This window comes from Polyodon spathula, chromosome 16 (assembly GCF_017654505.1).
Source record: "Polyodon spathula isolate WHYD16114869_AA chromosome 16, ASM1765450v1, whole genome shotgun sequence".
NCBI lineage: Eukaryota > Metazoa > Chordata > Actinopteri > Acipenseriformes > Polyodontidae > Polyodon > Polyodon spathula.
Genome location: NC_054549.1, coordinates 34,977,308 through 34,983,117, shown reverse-complemented (window position 1 = coordinate 34,983,117; position 5,810 = coordinate 34,977,308).

The window sequence follows — 5,810 nt, the reverse complement described above, 5'->3', positions numbered from 1 at the left end:
AGATGCTGGCAAACAAGACTCAGATCAGGGGAAAAGTTAGTGAAGATCAATAGGTAAGTAGTTCAAATTGGAAAGGAAAAAAGCTGGTCTTTATGAAGCTCAAAAGCACATACCTGGTACATTTTGAAAGGAATTTACTTCATCCTTCTCCAGAAAGTTAAGGAGTGATACACAGCACTTGTAATGTACCGTAAATATTCTCCAATAACTGAAATTCAAGACTTGTTATAGTGTACCCTAATAGCATGGCTGTTTGGTCTGGTCATTATCAAGTATATCTACCTTGTAAGTGACACAATTTTATTTTTAAAGCAACATCCAGTAAACAGCTTCCTTGCTATGTGCAGACCTCAGAATAATAATGTGACTTGAACAAGTTTTAAACATGACAGTACAAAACTATTGTAGTGATAAGCAGTAATTTCTAGCTTCTTAAACAAAGGTTTCACTTTTTATTTTATTTTCATTACATATAAATGTACATAGTTTAAAGGCCTAGCAATCATATAATGTGCTCAATATGATAATCTCATACAGTTTTGAATTGCAAACCCCCAGCTGATTCTGACTATCAGATCCTGACAATGATTAACAGATTAGTATAATACAGATTAATCTATTATGCATTGTTTTTTACTGTATATCATGTATTATGCATTTCTCTGTATTTAAAGTATTATGTATTTTCTTGTAAAATGCTTTGTGATGGTGGTCCACTATGAAAGGCGCCATACAAAATAAAGACTGATTGATTGATTGATTGAGTAATTGATTGATTGGATTGTGATGTAGCCTAGTGCCTGAAGTACTTGGCTTTCAGAAATCAAACACTCTCAGAGAAAATAGATATTTAAGTTTCCAAAGCTAATTGTACAACAGTAATACTATAGCAAATACTATATATCAGGGCAACTACCGAGCAAGAGCACAGAGCCCAACAGCAGCAATATATCCTTGTAAAACTAAACCACAATTGACATTTATACAGATTATAAAAATATAATTAAGAATGCACATGTGAAGTGTCCAAAGAGTAACAAATCATTAATTTCAGTTCACTGATCTAGTAAGGCCTTCCTTGGCTAAACCGACAAACCTTTGGGCCACACTTGGACTAGAAGAACGCATTTCCAATATCGATGTTCAAAGAACACACTCACCCATGTTCTCAGGGTCCTCTCCATTTGTTCTCTGTGGTAGTCTGAAGGCTTTGGGTTGGTCACACCTGGCCTTTGCAGACAATCTGTCTTTAGTGTCCCACATCTTGAAGTCTATTTTTATTGACTTTAATCTCCATTGACTGGCCCAGGAAAGCCACGTCTGGTTTCCTTCATGCCATGGTTTTACAACCTGAACAGAAAATGCAGCAAAGGAAAGCAAGGTACATATAAAATACTGCAAATACTGCCCTACAATGAATGTAGGTCTTTTGTATTGACAGCTATTAGGGGAAGAGGTTTATTAACATTTTTCATGTACATTTCTTATAAGGACATATCATAAAAAGTCTACAATTATAAAAAAAAAAAAGTGTAATGTTTACATATACAAATGTGTGAAATTTGTATGCCATGACTACAAGCATTTTGTTTTTTTCTAGAACACCAAAATAACCATTTCATGAATAAATCTGCAAATAGCTTAATTTCAAAAGGAACTCTGAATTGGCTGAAATACTATCCTTCAAGGCAGTAACTCAAAACGGTCCCTTTCTTCAATGTTTTAAACTATTTATAAAGAGATAAAGAGCTAGCATGACTCCAGTTGTGTGTTGTTGTCAACAGTGAAAGGGGAGAAGATACAACACTATCCTATAATGCACACGTCTAATCACACTGCTAATTAAGTGCCACTAAGACTCATTGCAGTTCATTAAGTATTTGTATTTGAATTGCGCTATCAATTGATACTGATGCAGATTTGAATTTACATTGTGTTTCCCCAATGAATTTCAAGTAGTCCATTTTAAACCATATACAAAACAAATACTTCCTAAAATAATATGGTAGCTAAGTTGTCTTATACTTAAAACACTGGTCTGACATAAAAACAAGGACTATGTCTGACAAAAATGGGATAATTTAGCATTAGCATACATTTAGCTATATTTTTTATATAAAACTGCTGTATAAGGGGTATAACAGAAATATACTGTAAATACTATTTAGACTTTGGAATTGAGGAACATTAATAGAAAAGGTTTAAGTCTCCAACAAATGTAAACAGAAATCTTCGTAATAACACACAGCTGCAGGAAGGATGTTAATCCACTGCAAACATTACGATTGGAGTTTCTCTGATCCTGCTCATAAGAAACTTCAAAACAAGACTTTTGCTTCAGTAAGCTCAAGTAATTATTTAAAGACATGCACAAATGTATACTTGACAACCAAGAGGTTAAACATATGTTTGATCTGTGCCTTTTCTCTCTTATAACTAAATGCTTTCCAAACAAGATGGGTATTGGAGCAATCACAGATAATAATCTCCTTATGGAGATTATTAACAAGATTAACAAGATTTTAAATTCATATTAATATGCAGTGCTAAAAAAATCTGCACCAAAAAAAAAGTTTTACTGCACAAAAGTTTTGCCAGGGACAATCGTTCAGGTGTATTTTGCTCAGACTTTTCTGTGGTTTTTGTCCAAGAAACAACTAAAAACCTTGCAGATTTGTATTTTATTTATTTATTTTTTTTACCTTAGTTTCATTCTCTGTGAAAGTATTTGCAGCCATGCCATACATCACTATGTCCACTTTCATTGGCTCGGGGTCATTCCATGTGGTAGTAACTCTGAGCTTTGGGAGCTTCAGCTGTGTTACTGGATTTCTTTTTTCCCCTTGTTTTACTGCATTGTTTTCACTCTTCGTGCCCTGAGGAGACATGACATTTATCTTATTTTCATATGCAGCTTCAGTCATGAAATAGTTGTCTAGTAAAACATACGTTTTATTTCTGGCAAGAGAGACATCTAGCAGGTCAAGACACCAGAAAACAGGAAACTATCACCTTGGGTTAGAGGGAGCGCTGTAACTCAGCATGGCCATCACTTGTCTTGCACAGCTCTTTCAGTTATATTCCTTTCAGAATCAGTAGTGCAAACTTTTTTTAAAATTAAATTTAAATAAACAGGTGGTATAATGATTAACAATCAATTTAAATATATATATATATATATATATATATATATATATATATATATATATATATATATATATATATATATATAATATTATAGTGCCTCATACCTTTAGGAATTGCTATTGCAAAAGACACTACAAGTAACAGCATGACATGGGCCGGATGGTTCATTCATTGTTTGTATGGAACTCTCTGTCACTTGTGTTTGGATTTGTGACGTGGACTCGGACTGTGGAGGTGCTGGACTTCCACAGCTCCCTCCTCGCTGCCTTAAAATGAAACCTTCCCCTCAGTCTCTCGCCCCCCGGCATCTGTAGCTACCCCACAGATGGCCCCGACATCTGTAGCTACCCCACTGTCATACCCTATGGGAGAATGTAATTCCAGAGAAGCTCCGGTGTTAAAGCTCTCAGACAGCAGCGGGTTTTCTGCATCACTAGACTCCATTTACAATACAGGTTCCTTAGACAGCAGCTGTAGCTTCTGGTGTAAAAGATAGAATAACAGATAGGGAGAAGCCCTGGATAATCTGGAACGTAAAACACAGATTTACATATTACATTTTTAAAGAATTTAAAGAATCTTTAATTATGAAAAATCATTCTTTACAAACTACATTTTTTGACAGGATGTGAACACCTTCTGTTTGTTATATTTTCTTTCTTGACTAAGATTGAATGTTGTTTGTTATGAATTCGTCCAGTCAAGGCTGCGTACAGTGCCTACCTTTCCCTATTCAAACAGGTGAGCTGAATTGTTGCTAAACTTTTTACCACGAAGCAAACTTTCCGATAGCATCCATCCGCATAACTTCTCAAACAGCGTAGAAAGAGCTCAGCCAATTCCAGCAGCACCAACTAGTTCCACCAAACAAACCATTTGCGCCTTTAGAGTTTTTCTGGAAACGTGTTGCTTATGTAGGTTAAACACAGATTAGGACTGTAATCATTATACATTTTACACTATGCTTGAATTTGTTTTATAATAAAAACTATTCACTTCCTGTCTAGCAGAATAATTCGTGTAACTCGTCTCGTTGTTGCTATAAACGTTGGTAAGGCAACATGGGTGACAATGGGCAGCCACGAAAGGTGGCTGATTAAACGCACTTTGCAACGACTCTCTTTTGACAGAAATTATCTTTATTTAATATTGAGTGAAGGTGCTGGGTTTTTTTTTTTGTTTTGTTTTGTTTTTTCCCCCACTGGGCGTATTCCCCTTGATATAGCGGTTAACGTTTCATTTTAATGAAACGTTTCCATTACATTTAAATTAACACATTATTGTGTTATTGTGTGACTCTGATTAAGTCACAATCTGTATATTTTACAGTGGTTGAATTTAGGACTAATATGAATATATGGAATAGTTCTAAAATCAGTATGAAAATTTCTGACAAGCACTTATATTCTTCTCGGCACTGTAGCCTTTATTAAAACATTGTGTTTGACATTATGGCATCTTATTTATTGTATTAGCGTGCCTGTTTACCAAATAAGCTAATTAGGCGGAGGCTGTTACGAATGTGTATTTATTTTACTCTCGAATGTACATTATGTTCAAGGTGTGTGATTTAATGAACTCGTTGTTGAAATATAAAATAAACATGTGGTTTGCATTGCTGATAAGTTTTATACTTCAAAGTCAAACTGAATTAATGGACGGTGATGAGAAACATTTTTGAAAGACTGACATGATCATAAATAACTCTTTTAAAAGGGCCATATGTGCTGGGTCTAAACGCAATAGACCCTTCTGTCTTTAGTGGAGTATCAGAGTACAATAAATGACCAACTGGCTATGTCTGTTTAAAATATAGCCTAATAATAATACAACATATTTTACTATAAAAAAAAAAAAACTTTTATCATACTGATTGCATTAGCAGCAGCTAAAAGCAACAACAGCTTACAAAGCCAAAAATATATTTTATTTTAATTTAATCAAAATATCAGATGGATATTGAAAGGGTCCAACAAAGAACTTAAAGTCCGTCGATATTAGTGCTTTTCCTTCCCTAATTGAATGAGAGAGAGAGAAAAAATCAATAATACGCAACTCGCGTGGATAGAAGCGCAGGTGTCGTAGGGACATTTATGTTGGCTTATGTATAACGGTATGACAAATTCTGTCAGTCTTTAAATCAATTATTTGCACTTTGGGGACATTTTTGCAAATTTAAAATAAAAGAGCCAAGCTGCTTGAATAAATTGCTCAATATTTTTGGTCAAACCCCCTTTTCAACCCTTGTCAGTAGCGAGTTCAACATGTATATATGGTAATATTACTGCCGCCTTAAATATACTGCGCAGTCTACACACAGTCACGGCTTTATGATCACCCTAATTGAACTTTTCATAATGCAGGCTTTTAAAGGTGTATTCTTTATTCTTAAAAAGCTCACCTCTCTCTTACTGAATATCCACAGTTGTTACAAATTGTCTGTTGTATGTTGATGTTTCAATTCACAATGACATCATGTATTCCACTCCAGTTTAAAGATCAACGCCGGTTTGGAACGCCGCACGCACCTACATCATACTGTTTTATAGCTTTGCATCACGCATTTGTGAATCACAAATTAGACCACTACCAAAGCAAACCTGTGCTGTAATATGACTACGTCTCGGGTGATAACACATGCACAGAAGAATTAAGCCCAGCCT